General features: G+C 46.1%; 1 long non-coding RNA gene across 1 annotated transcript in view; it reads right to left on the minus strand.

The window, feature by feature from the left end:
• Positions 1–1,634: 1,634 nt before the first annotated feature.
• LOC144806057 (uncharacterized) overlaps positions 1,635–14,239 on the minus strand; it is a 131,785-nt gene continuing 119,180 nt past the window's right edge. The window contains exons 3-4 of the long non-coding RNA XR_013605676.1: positions 5,293–5,375; positions 1,635–2,103 (exon numbers count right to left, since the gene is read on the minus strand). This is a non-coding gene — a long non-coding RNA (uncharacterized LOC144806057). The remainder of the gene's footprint in view (positions 2,104–5,292; positions 5,376–14,239) is intronic.

The raw sequence follows: 14,239 nt of genomic DNA on the forward strand, positions 1-14,239 counted from the left end.
TAAAGAGACACGTCAGGACCCGCATCCACCGAAGTGGATACTTCGTTTTGGGTCTGTGTACCACCAAAACCCACGGACCAGAGTCAATTAGATTGACCCTGTCTAGATACTACCCCAGCAACGGTACTCACCGGGCAGCAAGAACGGAAGGCCTCGGACTGGACTGGACTGCTTCGACGCCGGACGGACGAACTTCGGACTTCAGTTACGGGTGGGCCTCCGGATACCTCGGACCTTGGACTCTCGGCTTGGGCTCTGGTCGGGACTCGCCGCGTTCCTCCACCGCCTCGTCTGGATGCTGGACCGCCACCTCCGTCTCCTCCGTGGGCCTGAGGGATACTTGAAGCAGAAATATCTGCACGTGCACGGTATGGTTCCGTCACGGCTGCAGAGGGTCAGGGGGCATACGTGGCTTCACCGGCGCGTGGGGAAAGGGCAAGTCCCTGTTCGGGCGCCATTATGTGGTATATAAATAAATAATACCGGATCTAGGTTTGACTGGACATATGAATAACAGATAGCTCAATAAATAAGAGTCAAGATTCGAGGTAGTAGGAGTTTGCAGGTTTAATACAGCATAAAGGACAGGAACAGGACAACCTGCACAGGAATAGGATGGCAGGGCCCTGCAGGGGGGACAGGGAATGAGCGCGCTAGGGAAAAGGAATCGGCGTCACATTTAATAACAGTACACAAGCATATATACTAAAACAGTTGCATTACAGTGAATACAGTAGGCGGAGCAGTGGGTGTGGTCAATAGCAGTCGCGAAAGATAAGGGTGAAAGTGGGTGTAACAGGGCGTATACATAGACATGTGATGTAAACGTAACAGAGTATGTCATAAATGGGGCGGAAACATGGAGGGGGCTACCCAAGGAGCCGGGACCTCTAACCTAATGATGCGCGCAAACTGACAATGACATGTTACTAGGAGAAGCTGGGGGCTATGAACTCTGCGCTAGGAGCAGAGACTGAAGTCTGGAGAGTCAGGGCGACATGTACCTAAACCCTATCTAGTATCTGATGTTTAGAGAACATGTTGATAGAATCCAAAAGTTATCGGGGTAAAGGCTAACAGACTCTAAGACTGGAGCATGCATTATTCTACATGTAGTGCGTTGAAGAATATTAAATGACCATTAAATGCAGTATTTCTCTTACAGGGAGACGTAAAGGCTAGACAATGACGGAAACTATTGATGCGATTCAGTAGCTTAGGAATGCAGAGAAGGAGGGCTGGACTGATAACTAGAATCATAACATACTCTTGGCAGACTCGTGGGCAGAGCCAGGCAGAGCCGGGCACTGTGAGGCAGGAAGTAAGTGAAGGGTCGAGGATACAGGTGGGGGCTGTATCGCTCCTCAGCGAGGGCTCAGGAGACAGGAGCTGAATCTGGTGTCCGGGCCCTTTTGAGGCCTAGAAACGGGGACTTTACAATGAAATAACGTGCACACTGAGAAACGTGGCAACGTAACTTTACATAGGCCTAATACTCGTAGCTTTCACGAGAACTGGAAACTGGCATACTAGAGATGGACACAACTGTAATTGCGTCTTTACTCACACATGGGGAATACATATGCATATTAATCATGCACACATAACATAAGATGGGGACACGTAGGGACACAGAACATGGCAAAATTTACTTTTCCACAAACACTGTATAATTGATGAACAGATATTTGTTTTTGATTTAAAGACTATTCACTGGATATGGTGCTCAAGTGTTCCATTTTGCTGAGGTCTGTTAAAAACTCTTCAAGTCCCCCTAGTTCTGTCTGTATGATCTTCTCTTGGATCGGATAGAGCTTTAGACTGATGCTTGTCCTCTCTGGTTGAGACAGATGGTCTTCCTGCCCTGGGTTAACATCTCCAGGGTATTCTTCATATACCATTAGAGCAGCAGGAAATCTATTTATAGAAACTGCTTTCACATTCTTTATTTTACTCTAATCCAAGTTCCTCACCACATCTTTTTCCTAGATACTTTCCTCTTGTTGGAGCTCTGAAGCAACTTTATTTCTTTACCATCAGTCCTTTAATAGTTTTCAATTATACTGATCACCATTTTGTCTTCTACGCCCAGTCTTCAATAACCTGTGGATTTAAAACCAGAGATTGTTAAATAATGCAAACTGGAACAAAGGAATAACATTTATTAGCTAATCCAGAGTCTGAGTTCATTTTGGGCGAGGGATGAGAGGGCTCTAGGCATTCTCGAGATAGAAAGCTTGGGAACACTGGAACACTAGATTGAGGAGGTCTAAAGATGGAAATTCTGATTAACAGTTTTGTGCACATCAGTAATAATCAGTTAGCTATTCAAGTGTCTGATCAAAACTTCCTCCCACTCACTGTGCGGTATACCTCTTCGCACAACTCACCAAACCAGACAAGCAATATCTCAAAGAACAAGCACTCACACCCTCAAAAGAGTCTCCCCTTCCCAGCACCACAAACAATAGAAAAGATAAGACAAGAATTTTGGAATATCATTGCCAACCTTAAGCTGGCAGTTGACTTACTACGGCTCAGGAAACTAGGAGACCGCATAGAACTCCAACCCCCTACAAACACGTAGTAACAAGCACACCTAGATGGATCTCTATGCCTTTGCCAAAAAACTATACGCCTTAACAGGACAACAAACCAAATGTTAAAGGTGGACATTGATGACCTTTGCCAATCTTACATACCATACCCTCACCACACAGAAACAACTTATAAAATATACACAATAGCTATAAATACGTCTTTGGAGCAATGAATCATCATAGCTTCTACTATAAACCTCTCAAAAGTAAGACAGATCACATTCAACCCAGGTAATCAAGACAGAAAAAGAGAGCCTAAAAAGACACTGAAAAGCTTACCGCACAACAGCAATCAGCAGCTAAATATGCCAAAGACATAGCCGACCCCATCCTGTCACATAATCTAGACCAGGGGTGTGGAATTTAATAAAATATCTACATTTCCAAGGGGCAGGATGCTCCAGAAATCTACTTGTCCCTTTAGTGCCATGTGGTGTGGCGACAAATTATGGCCGCAAACTCCTTATATAGGAGCTCTGATATAGCCTCTCTGATTATGCCAGGGGCTCATACCATACTAGTGTTTGAATATTTGCGGTCCGCTTATGTTGCCACGTTTCCGCAGATCTACATACTGGGGCTGAAGGTAGTAGTAAGCCATAGTTCTAGGGTTAGAATGACATTTTGAGCCCGTGCAAACCTACTAACTTACATACTTTAAGGGTTTTCAACAACTCTTCTCTGATCTTTTCCCATACTGAGAAATGTTGGAAATTTACTCATACTGAGAAATGTTGGAAATTTACTCCTTACTATGACAGCCGTAAACCTTCTTCCAGAGTTGGGAAAAAGAGTGGTTGGAGGGAAAGTTAACTTGCAAACACTCAGATGTTCACATGAGCAAAGATGCACATGCATATTTGCTCATGCCAAAATGCAATTCATAAATATTTTTTAGGAGTACTATTTTTTGTCCTACATCTGTAAATTCTTGAGAATTCACGAAAGCGGTATAGCTGCACTTAATGCAAGGACATATACCCTGGGTGCACTTTTTAGACTTTCTTTATTAATTGGTTCTCTAATTTAGTCTGGCGTTGACCATGACGTATTGCGTTTATTAAAATGTTGTCTCTCTCTCTGTATCGGCTGGCTTTACTGTGAGTGACTGCTTTCACAAGGAGCATATGGACACACAGTAGTTTTGCTCAATGCCAGTAACTACTGTGCAGAATATGCTATTTGAGACCAAAAACACATGTTGCTTTTGCCAATGTTTGTTTAATGGTAAGGGCCTGGCAATTCTCTCACCAATAAGGTTTTACAAAAACCATGCCAAAACAATTCGCACATTGATAAAACTAAAAAGCTGACCACCAATTTCAGACCTACTGGCTTTGCCGATGCTCGTTTATTTTTGTTTCCCATAATCTTACGGAAACTGGTTACACTGATTTTCCATAATGAATAGTATTGGGAAATACTAGTGTGCATCAACACGTTACGGAATGATGCTGCAGCTGCAAAGAAATGGTATGTGAAATGTTATAGTGGTTTAGCGATTTTTTTAAAGCAATTTTTTTTTGCTTTCATTCATTTATGAACATTTTATTTTGAAAACAGAATCATCAATCTTGCTTTCGATTTTCTGCAAATATTTGCATCAAATAAGAGCATTCTGGGAACATTATACATAGCCTCATATTGCCAAACTTTGAAAACGTGTGTAGATGTTTCTGTAGTGGAACCACGGTCAGTAGTGCAGTCGGAGCTTACAACATTTACTCTCAACCTAATAATAAATGCTTTCAATTAATAAACCATAAATACAAGCTTGAACAGCATTAATATATGGACAAAAATATTACCTTAACTGCAGACCGTACCCTTCCCTGATCTATAATGTGGTACTGCAAACTGGCAGCCAACGGGTTTGTGCTGCAGGGAGTTGGGCCTACTTGTCCCAAGGACAAAACACAAATGAAAACGTGTTGCCCTTGGCCTCAAACAATATGCCCTGGGCGTCGGCCTATAGGAATTCCACATCCCTGCTAGACACAACAATCCTACCAGTGACCCGATTAAATAACGCTTCCACACCACTATTAGATAACTTAGTTCCACCTAACTACAACATCATTAGAATGGACCACACAGTAAAACCAAGTTGGGGGCGTGCGGGTTGCATGCATTCACAGATCAGCCTTACAAATCAAACGATTCCAAATGGAGAAGATATCCTCCTGTAAGTTGAAGTCCTCCGGGGTTAGGGGGATTTATTCCCTGACCAAATTACACATTATCTACCACCCTCCTGGAGACAACCAGGCCCTCATGAGCAATTAACAATCACAGTACAGACCTTAAGTCACCCGAAAACAATCTTTCTAGGTGACTTCAACCTAAATTGAGGACTCACATGTGACTGCACTAAATCTTTTTTCAAAGACCATAATCTGGTGCAATCAGGGGAGAGAAGTTGGCCTACTGCTAGGGCGGTCGACCTTGAATCTGGGGAACTGGGTTCGAGTCTTGGCCATGCAGCTGAACATACTGTGATTCTAGGCAAATCACTTAATCTCCCGGTCCCTAATAAAAATGAAAAATAAAAAAATGGGTCCTCATGTAATGCAACTGGTGCTATGTAAAGCGCTCTGATACCCGATCTGGGTAAAGTTCGCGACATATAAAACTCTGTAAAAAAACAAACAAACATGCACAGGTCGAACACATGGCAAAGGAACATCACTACCTTTATCTCCACAGCAGAAGCACTATGCATAACGGCATGCGATTGGTCAGATCATCCCAGCATCTCATTCCACATCTCAGCTCCTGAAGCAAAGGCAACGAGATAAGAGGTTAGACCTAGACGGTGGGCCAGGGATACTAGAAATAAGAATAGAGATGATCTGTATGATCTATGCCAAAGAAAACTTCAACCCCAGGGAAGCATTTCCGATGTTCAAAAACTCATGGAACACTACAACAGAACTATGAATGACAAAATGGAGACGGTAGCCCCCACCTCCCCAACAACAAAAAAGGACCAAAAACAAATTAACACAACCGTGGTAGAACGGTCACCAAAATGAAGAAAGAAGCAGACTCCGATTTGCAGAGAGACGATGGAGGCTAGCACCGTCACCATACCTAAAACAGCTCAGAACTCTGAGGAATTCATATAAAAATGTATATTTATTTATGTTTATAGTTTTGTATTACGCGAACATGACCCTAGTGCAGGGGTCTTCAAACTGTGGTGCGCGACCCCCAGGGGGGGGGCGTGGAGCGACACAAAGGGGGTCGCGCCTTCACAGTCATACTTCTGCCCAGGCCCAAGGGCTTTAGTCCCCCTCCTCCCTCGTCGTGTGTCTCAGCCCAGCTGCTGTAGAGCAACTCGAGTTGCTGGGGGCTCGGCTGGGCGGTGTCTGGAGTCATCTCCGGCACACCCAAGTTTTTCACATGTCTTTAAAGACCATTTGCATATTTAACATGACTTTGCAAACTGGTTACAGCTGTCTCTGACACACTGAGCCTCAGACGTGATCTCCCAGTTCCTGTCTCTGACACTCTGTACATCAGACTTTATCTCCCAGCCCCTCACTCTTCCCCAGTCTCTGACGCATGGCAACATATGAAAGATTATGGTACAGTAAATTCTGTCAAAAGAATATTTGCAAGATGTGCATGATTTTGGGGATTCAGTTTGTAAGCAAAACACACAGTAAGACTAAGAACGTGTCAACAAATATTTAACCCCTTGACCGTGGTGAAAATGTTGCCGCGGTGCGGGTGATTTATGGCGTGGGCGTGGTTCGGAGAGCCCCCGGCCATCCTCCGCACACGCCCACCGTGACGTTGGACGGCCGGCGGCCATCCGACGCACGCAAGTGGTTAAACAGATAAAAAAAATTCCTGTGCCGATCTACGCCCGATCCGTGTTGATGCCTACAGGAAAAACTGACATTAACTAAATGCTGCGCATGAGGAAATCCATGATAAAAAGAACCTTATTTCAAGTTACATATTTATTATTTTCAAAGAAGGTGCTCGAGCAAAAATAAATCATATACCCGGATCACATATTGTGCCTTTTGTAAATATTTTGTCGCATCATGCATTCTTGATATGTCACCGATTTAAATCCTAGAAAGTGTTACCACTGTCTTTTTTCTTTACATTGTAGTACTTGTTAATATCTGGATACCATTTTTGTGTCATGTTGGCCTTGTAGCCCTCCAAAGGCTATTTAAAGTTTGTAGATTTATACAGCGAGGCTTATTACCCGCGAGGGTGGCCAGTCGCTGTCTAAGGGCACCGGTACATTAAGTGGTTTGCCCACAATCACAGGATGTTGCGCCAACGCCGAAAATCCCCAGCTCCCGAGTCGGCAGCTCTCTCCGCTGCACCACAACCTCTTCCTGCTGTGAAATACCGTGGTATTTGGATACAAAGAGACGCCATGCAGTGCCCTTCCTGGTCGCCAGCTTCAATCCTGGCGGCCCCACTTGATTGAAATTTAAGACTGCAGTGATACTTGTAAACAAGGGGGATTGAAAGAAGCACTACAAATTATTCACCGTGCCTTATAGCAAACAATTTCTTTTTGTCATGATTTACCCCTTGCTAATATAGACACGTGCTCTAAGCATCAATCGCCTAAATCAATGGAGCTATCCTGCCATAGTCTTGACCCTAGGCCAGGTGCCTTCACCTACCAGGCTATCTTACTGCAATCTGATTGTATACATCACATAAGCGCCAAGTACTATTTTTTAATTTTTTAATCTTTTTATTTAAATGAAAACAAATACACACTTAAACAACGACCGGAGTGCATAGGGTAACCACAGTTGCAATATATCGACACAGATTTCTATACATTACAATATGATTTAAGGAGAATGAAACAGTCCCAGGCCCGTGATGTAAGATCGATGCAAAATTCTAAGTTGAACCAAACGGAGCCGCATGGGGACTGCCACTTCCTTGGGGGATGCTACCGCCTCCCTCCAGTCCTCATCGTCCAGAACAAGGCCGTCAGCGACCCATTGGTCGCGTAGGCGCACGAAGGGGTCCTCTGAGTGATTGATCAATTTGCAATATGTAAGAGAGATCGCCTTGGTGGGCAGAAGGCCATCAAGAATGCGATCCTCCAGAGGGGATGCCACCGGTAGCACCTCGTCGCCAGAAATAGCTGCATTCAAGGCGTGGCGGATCTGGAGGTAATGGAACCGCTCGGCGTCATTCAATCGATACTTGGCCTGCAACTCCTCGAATGTCAGAACCCTATCTTTGCCCCACATGTCACGAATCTGCGATATTCCGATCAAGCCCCAGCGATCGAAGCCTTTCGATTTCCAAAGCATCCCTAACCTCTCAGAACTCCACAATGGCGTAGACAATGTCAAACGCCCAGCCCATCTAAGAGCACTATTGGCCTCATGCCACAATCTCGTGGAGCACAAAGTGGGCCCCTTCAATGAAAACCGGCCACGCTTCGCATACAAGACACAGGTGTACTCTCCCCCCGGCACCTGACCACGGTCCATCACATAGCCCGGGTCAGCCGGGGATCCATAAATTACGTGGTTGATAGGAGCCAACTGAGACGCCCAGTAATATCTCCGGATGTTTGGCAAACTGATCCCACAGCGCCAAGTACTATTATTAATGATCCTAACACCTTTCTCTGTTTGCAAACATCTGATATGCACCATACGCACATTTCTTGCAGCTCTCAAGTGTGGTGGGCTTTGCTCCTGCTCAGCACCAATAGAAATTTAAAGTGGCATTACACATGTCCATAGCGGACTCACATTTGTGTCAAACTTTATCACTGAAAGGAAGATTTCTGTCGGCACAATGTGCTCAAGAACCCTTAAGGAATTCCAGATTGGCACTGGCATCACTGTGGACATTCTACTTGTTTAATTTCATGCCACTTGTGCATATTTTCCACGAGTATTCGTTTCCGTAGTTACTTTTCGAGCAACATCTGTCTTAATTCCGCACTGAGTTGCCACTCACCTCCTTGTGTCTGGGTGCATTCACTCTTTGGGTGGCTGTTCGTAACGGGCACATTTGAGATCTCTGTAGTTTAGGCTGAAGGTCGTGCAAGGGCCTTTTCAGTGGGCAATTTAACAATTCATGTGATTTGTTTGGTCCAATACAGAGATACTTAGGTTTATATCAAGTAATGAAATCTATTTACAAAGCGCGATGTTACCCCCAGTGAAAAGATGTCCAGGCGTAAAGCTAATTAAAATTCGGCGGCCTCATCACAGCTGTTCAAATTAACAATGTTTTAAGGAACTCTCTAAAAGAAAGATAATCTATTATCAGTCTCACGGTCAAGGTCTGCCTGTTCCTTACATTTGTATTTTACAATTACAACTGTTGTGTGAGAATGCATTTAATGAAAAGGAATATAAAGTATGGCTGCCAAAAGAAAAATGCCTGCCTGTTTTGTTTAAAGAGCCTGCAAAGACCTCCTCGACACTAAATAGACTTTTAAATACAAAAGTATGTATGTATTCGTTATGTGACTTTTCTGTCTTTTTTCTCTTTGTCAATGTGAGAAGTTGGCCTGATAGGTGATGTTTCCAATTCTGGAACCACCGATTATCAGACCAAACAATCCCTTATGGTGTCTGGTTGTAAGTCAACCTTATTAGACAAGCTATCCTAGGGGTAGCATGGACTAAGCAGCCTAAAGGCTTAACTTAAGAGGTCGTGTTAAGCGAGCTGTTTTACCACATACAATCCTGTAATATCAAATGAAAGGACACCACACAAGTATATATTATAAAAATATATGTGTTTATTACTAAAAACAATCCCCAGTATTCTTTATGAATAAAGGGGCACAAGCGTTAAATCAAAAGCACTGTTTAAACATACAAAGTTGCACGATTATGGATGAGGGCGGGGGCCACTCAAACCATATACTAAACAAGTGGTATAAGAGATACCAATCGAACAGTGGTTAGGCCTAGGGCCTAGGGAATCGCTGGGAGCAGTCGGGACAAGCAATGCTGAAGTCGGGAATGGCCCACGGGATTCGGGTGCAGTGCGGAAAGCGCACGCGTGCACCAATGTTAACCAATGGTGCGTAAAAGTTGTAAAGTTAAAGTTTAAGGACACTTCCGCTGAACCTAGAGGAACAAAACTTAAGACACAGACCCTAGAGATGTGTACCAGTGTGGGAACACCGGCGGAGCAAAGTTACCTCACCCACAGGAAGCGGGTGCACAGGGTCGAAGTTGAGTCGGGTTTCGTCACGCAGGCTCTTGGTGCTTGAAGCTGAAAGGGCTGCAGGCGGGGTGAAAGAGAATTGTCCGGTGGAGTCCAAGGGTGGACTCAAGTCGAAAAGTACCTGAAAGCAGAGGGGACAGAGTCTGGGTCACTCAGCAGTGACCAGGGTGGAACCAGGACGGAACCAGGCAATGTCGGGCGCAATCAGGTGGTCGTCGAGGAGCTTCTCTCCGCTGTCACGTGGGCTCGGGGGCATCTGCGACGTCCAGGAGCGGATCACGATCTGTCCCACGCAGGCTCTCGCCGTCGGCGCTGTCGGCTTCAGGATTGGAGCAAACAACACTTGGCAAAAGCAATCCACGCGGAACCGGGAGATTGCTTCTCACTCAAACCAGGAAGGTCAGAGTGGGGGCTCCTTTTCAGGGGAGCGGGTGTAGATCTGGAGCAACCAGATTCACAAGTCATATTCGTAGTTTTGTCGGCACAGGGACCACTAGCCGGCTGGCAAGTGACCGGGCCAACGCGTTGAGCCAAATGGAGCAGAAGGGCCCCACGCAGCACTCGTCGAGTGTGGAGGGCTGAACTTCGTTGCAAGAGTGGCTCAGGGTCGGGGCTTCTCAAACCCCAGTGTACAGCTTCGAGGGTCACTCGTGGGCTGCACGGTCAGCATCTCGTGGTCAATTCAAGATGGCGTGCCCCGCGCTTCCGGTCGCCTCCACGGGTCTCAGCTCTGCAGGGACTGCGGATCGGGCTGTAGGAAGGCAGGCAAGCTTGATCTCGTCGATCTCAGTCGCTCGAGTTCCGGCGGGAACTGCGACAAAGTAGACATCGAGGGCTGGATGGTGCCGGTTTACACAGGGTGGTCACTCCTTGACCACAAGGGAGATTCTTCGGGCTTCCACGTTGAGTAGGAGGTCCAAGGGTCCAGAGTTTCGTTTCTTATGTTTCGTCAGGAAATCTAAAGTGCATTGGCACTGCTCCCACTCTTATTCGAATCTGGGGGGCGTGATTACCTGCTAGGTCCCCTCCTATGGGTGGGACCCAGGAAGGGGGTGGATACACCCCTTTCCTTTGATCCAGGCCGCCCTGGCACGAGGGCTGGAGTGCCCCAGAACCGGTTTGGCCGGATTATGCAAGGGGCAGCCTTGTGCGCCCCAAGCAGTGTCTGGTTTCTTTCAGACCTCCCTGCTACAATCCACTATCTCCTGTCTGGAGGGTGGTAAAACCCCCCTGCGACAGGAAACCCTTTGTCCAGGCCCCATTTGGCGGAGTTTCGGTCAGCTGCAGGGGTCCAGACCCGTGTCTGTGGCAGAGGCATCCATTTTGTGGATCTAAGGCCCTTTTTGAAATTAACCGCATTTAAGTAAAGTAACATGTCTTACCCCTCTAGAGGGGTGGAATGCTATCCCCGTCGCCAGAACTGGCGAGGGGATAGTATTCCAAATCGTATGACACCTTACACGACATGTTTTGATAAAGCCAAACCAAAGATGCTATATAACCGCGAGGATTATAAGGCACTTAAGAGTATATGGTATGGCATTATCCTGAAACAGCTTAGGGAGTTGTTCCCGACAGCTGCAGACAGGCTCAGCTCATGCTAGAGCTCCATCTCACATGAAACCATGCACTCTGCCTCCAGGATTGATGAGGCCTTCCATAGGAGTGGCTCACAGGTTAATATGTGTCCAGATATAGGTTTAGATATAGGTATACTATATCTAAGCAAGGGGTGATTACACCACCTTACCCCAGCTGAGTGATCAGCCAGTTGTGTCAATTTAAGAACCAGCCAGGGGTGGCAAAAGATATGCTGCAGCCCCTGGTAGGCCTTGGTGGCCCCTATGCCCTGGGCAACTATAGTGCATTATACAGGGGCTGACAAGGAGTCCATTTCCAATTGTGGTATGTACCTAGGGTACATGGAATCCATTTTACAGAGAGAGCAGATGGCCTGGGGCCCTGATTAGCAGGGAACCAGGTCAACTAAGTAAAAAAAAACAGCTAAACACAGGCAAAAAATCTGGGGTAACCATAGTCAGGTAGCCACCTTCCTACAGTCAGTCATGGATCATTGAGGCAGCCCTAGAACACACTTAAAAGTGCTTTCTATTTATATTTGCTGTTCGAAGTATGCACAGATAAGTGCTGAAAATACAGCTTTAGGTGACTGCTTATTTTTGTTCCGACTGGGCCATCAAAATAATCTGCTGGTAACCCTAACCATAGGACTGTAAGTTTGTTGTAGGATCAGCACATTATTTATTTCCTCCACCCTCGATCCCCGATTAATGCCGCAATAGTTTAACTTAGATCTTAAACCCTACGCCGCCGTCAATAACATGCTGAGCTATTTCAAGTGTCTGGAAATGCACCCTGCATTCAGACAACTCGCTCCTCATTCTCTCCCTTCACTTTCACGCTCACCCTGCACTCACACTGATCACCATGCACTCACACCAATCACCCTGCACTCACAGTAATCACCCTGCACTCACAGTAATCACCCTGCACTCACACTGATCACCCTGCACTCACACTGATCACCCTGCACTCACACTGATCACCCTGCACTCACAGTAATCACCCTGCACTCACAGTAATCACCCTGCACTCACAGTAATCACCCTGCACTCACAGTAATCACCCTGCACTCACAGTAATCACCCTGCACTCACACTGATCACCCTGCACTCACACTGATCACCATGCACTCACACTGATCACCATGCACTCACACTGATCACCATGCACTCACACTGATCACCATGCACTCACACTGATCACCATGCACTCACACTGATCACCATGCACTCACACTGATCACCATGCACTCACACCATTCACCTGCTCACCCTGCACTCACAGCGATTACAATGCACTCACACTGATCACCATGTACTCACACCACTCACCCTGCACTCACTGTAATCACAATGCACTCACACCAATCACCATGCACTCACAGCGATCACCATGCACTCACAGCGATCACCATGCACTCACAGCGATCACCATGCACTCACAGCGATCACCATGCACTCACAGCGATCACCATGCACTCACAGCGATCACCATGCACTCACAGCGATCACCATGCACTCACACCATTCACCCGCTCACCCTGCACTCACAGTAATCACCATGCACTCACACTGATCACCATGCACTCACACTGATCACCATGCACTCACACATTATCACTCTCACCCTGCACTCAAAGCGATCACAATGCACTAACACTGATCACCATGCACTCACACCATTCACCTGGTCACCCTGCACTCACAGTGATTACTCTGCACTCACAATGCACTTGCGCTGTTCACCCTATACCTCACTCTGCAGTCACACAGGCACACTACTCATCCTGCACTCATGTGACACTTCACTCCCCTTTCACCCACACAGTGTGCAGAGGGTTAATGTGCCTGCTACAAAGAACGTGTACCATGCAGATCACAGAACTGAGTGCGAGTAAACTATGAGTAGAGCTATAAAAAAATGAAATGTTTGTCAGAAAGGTGCTATAGAGAGATGAGGTGCATTGTTCTTTAGTGGCAGTGAAGCAATTCATGGAGAAGGAGGAAACTGGGGCGGGGCACCAAAAAAGACTGTTGCACCGTGTGAGACCAGTGTTAGGACCAGCCCTGGCTGGGAGTGTTAGTCCCCTCCAAATTTCTGGTCTAGTGACTTCCCTGCTTCTGGCTATTATTATTATTTACATTTGTAGTGCGCTACTGTTACCAAAAGATGTCCTGGAGCTAATAACCATCTGCTGCCTGTAGGCAAATGAGAAACACACAGAAGGAGAACCAGCCAAATGGGGTCACCCACAGAGCATAGAGAAAGGTTTTTATATCTTGCTAAAGGACAATAGATTCTTGGTGGAGCAAAGCAAAGGAGGGTGCAAGTTCCATAACTGCGCAGCCTGCACCAAAACAGAGAGACAGACAACTCATGCCTTCTTGAATATGGAACAATAAGCAGAGTGGCACAGGCCGAGAGGAGCATACGGGTCCGACTCGTATGCTTGGTGAGGAGAGATGAGAGAGGACAGCAAGGGAGTGAGAGAATTCGATTGAAGAGGTCAGGGATGAGGAGAAATGTGAATTGCCAAATAGAAGTGTGGACACGCAAGAATTGAGTGTGAGCCAAAGGTGAGGGCTTCTGTTACAACAAAGGGGAGATGTGAAAGTTGAATGGGGGGACTGGAGAGGTCTAAGATACAAATAAACAAATATTTTAATGGAGAGACGAGGTGAATGAGAAGTGCTGAGGGGCACGGGAGGTGACAGGAACAGAGAGGCCATGAAATAAATGCGAGAGACTGTTAGAGATGAGGACAGTGAAAAGACAGAATGGCAAGAGGTGATTAAAGGTGAAGTGAGAGGTTGAATGGGGAGAGTTCAGAAGTTGTAAAAAGGGGTGAAAGAAAA

Source organism: Lissotriton helveticus (genome assembly GCF_964261635.1).
Source record: "Lissotriton helveticus chromosome 1_1 unlocalized genomic scaffold, aLisHel1.1 SUPER_1_unloc_42, whole genome shotgun sequence".
Lineage (NCBI taxonomy): Eukaryota > Metazoa > Chordata > Amphibia > Caudata > Salamandridae > Lissotriton > Lissotriton helveticus.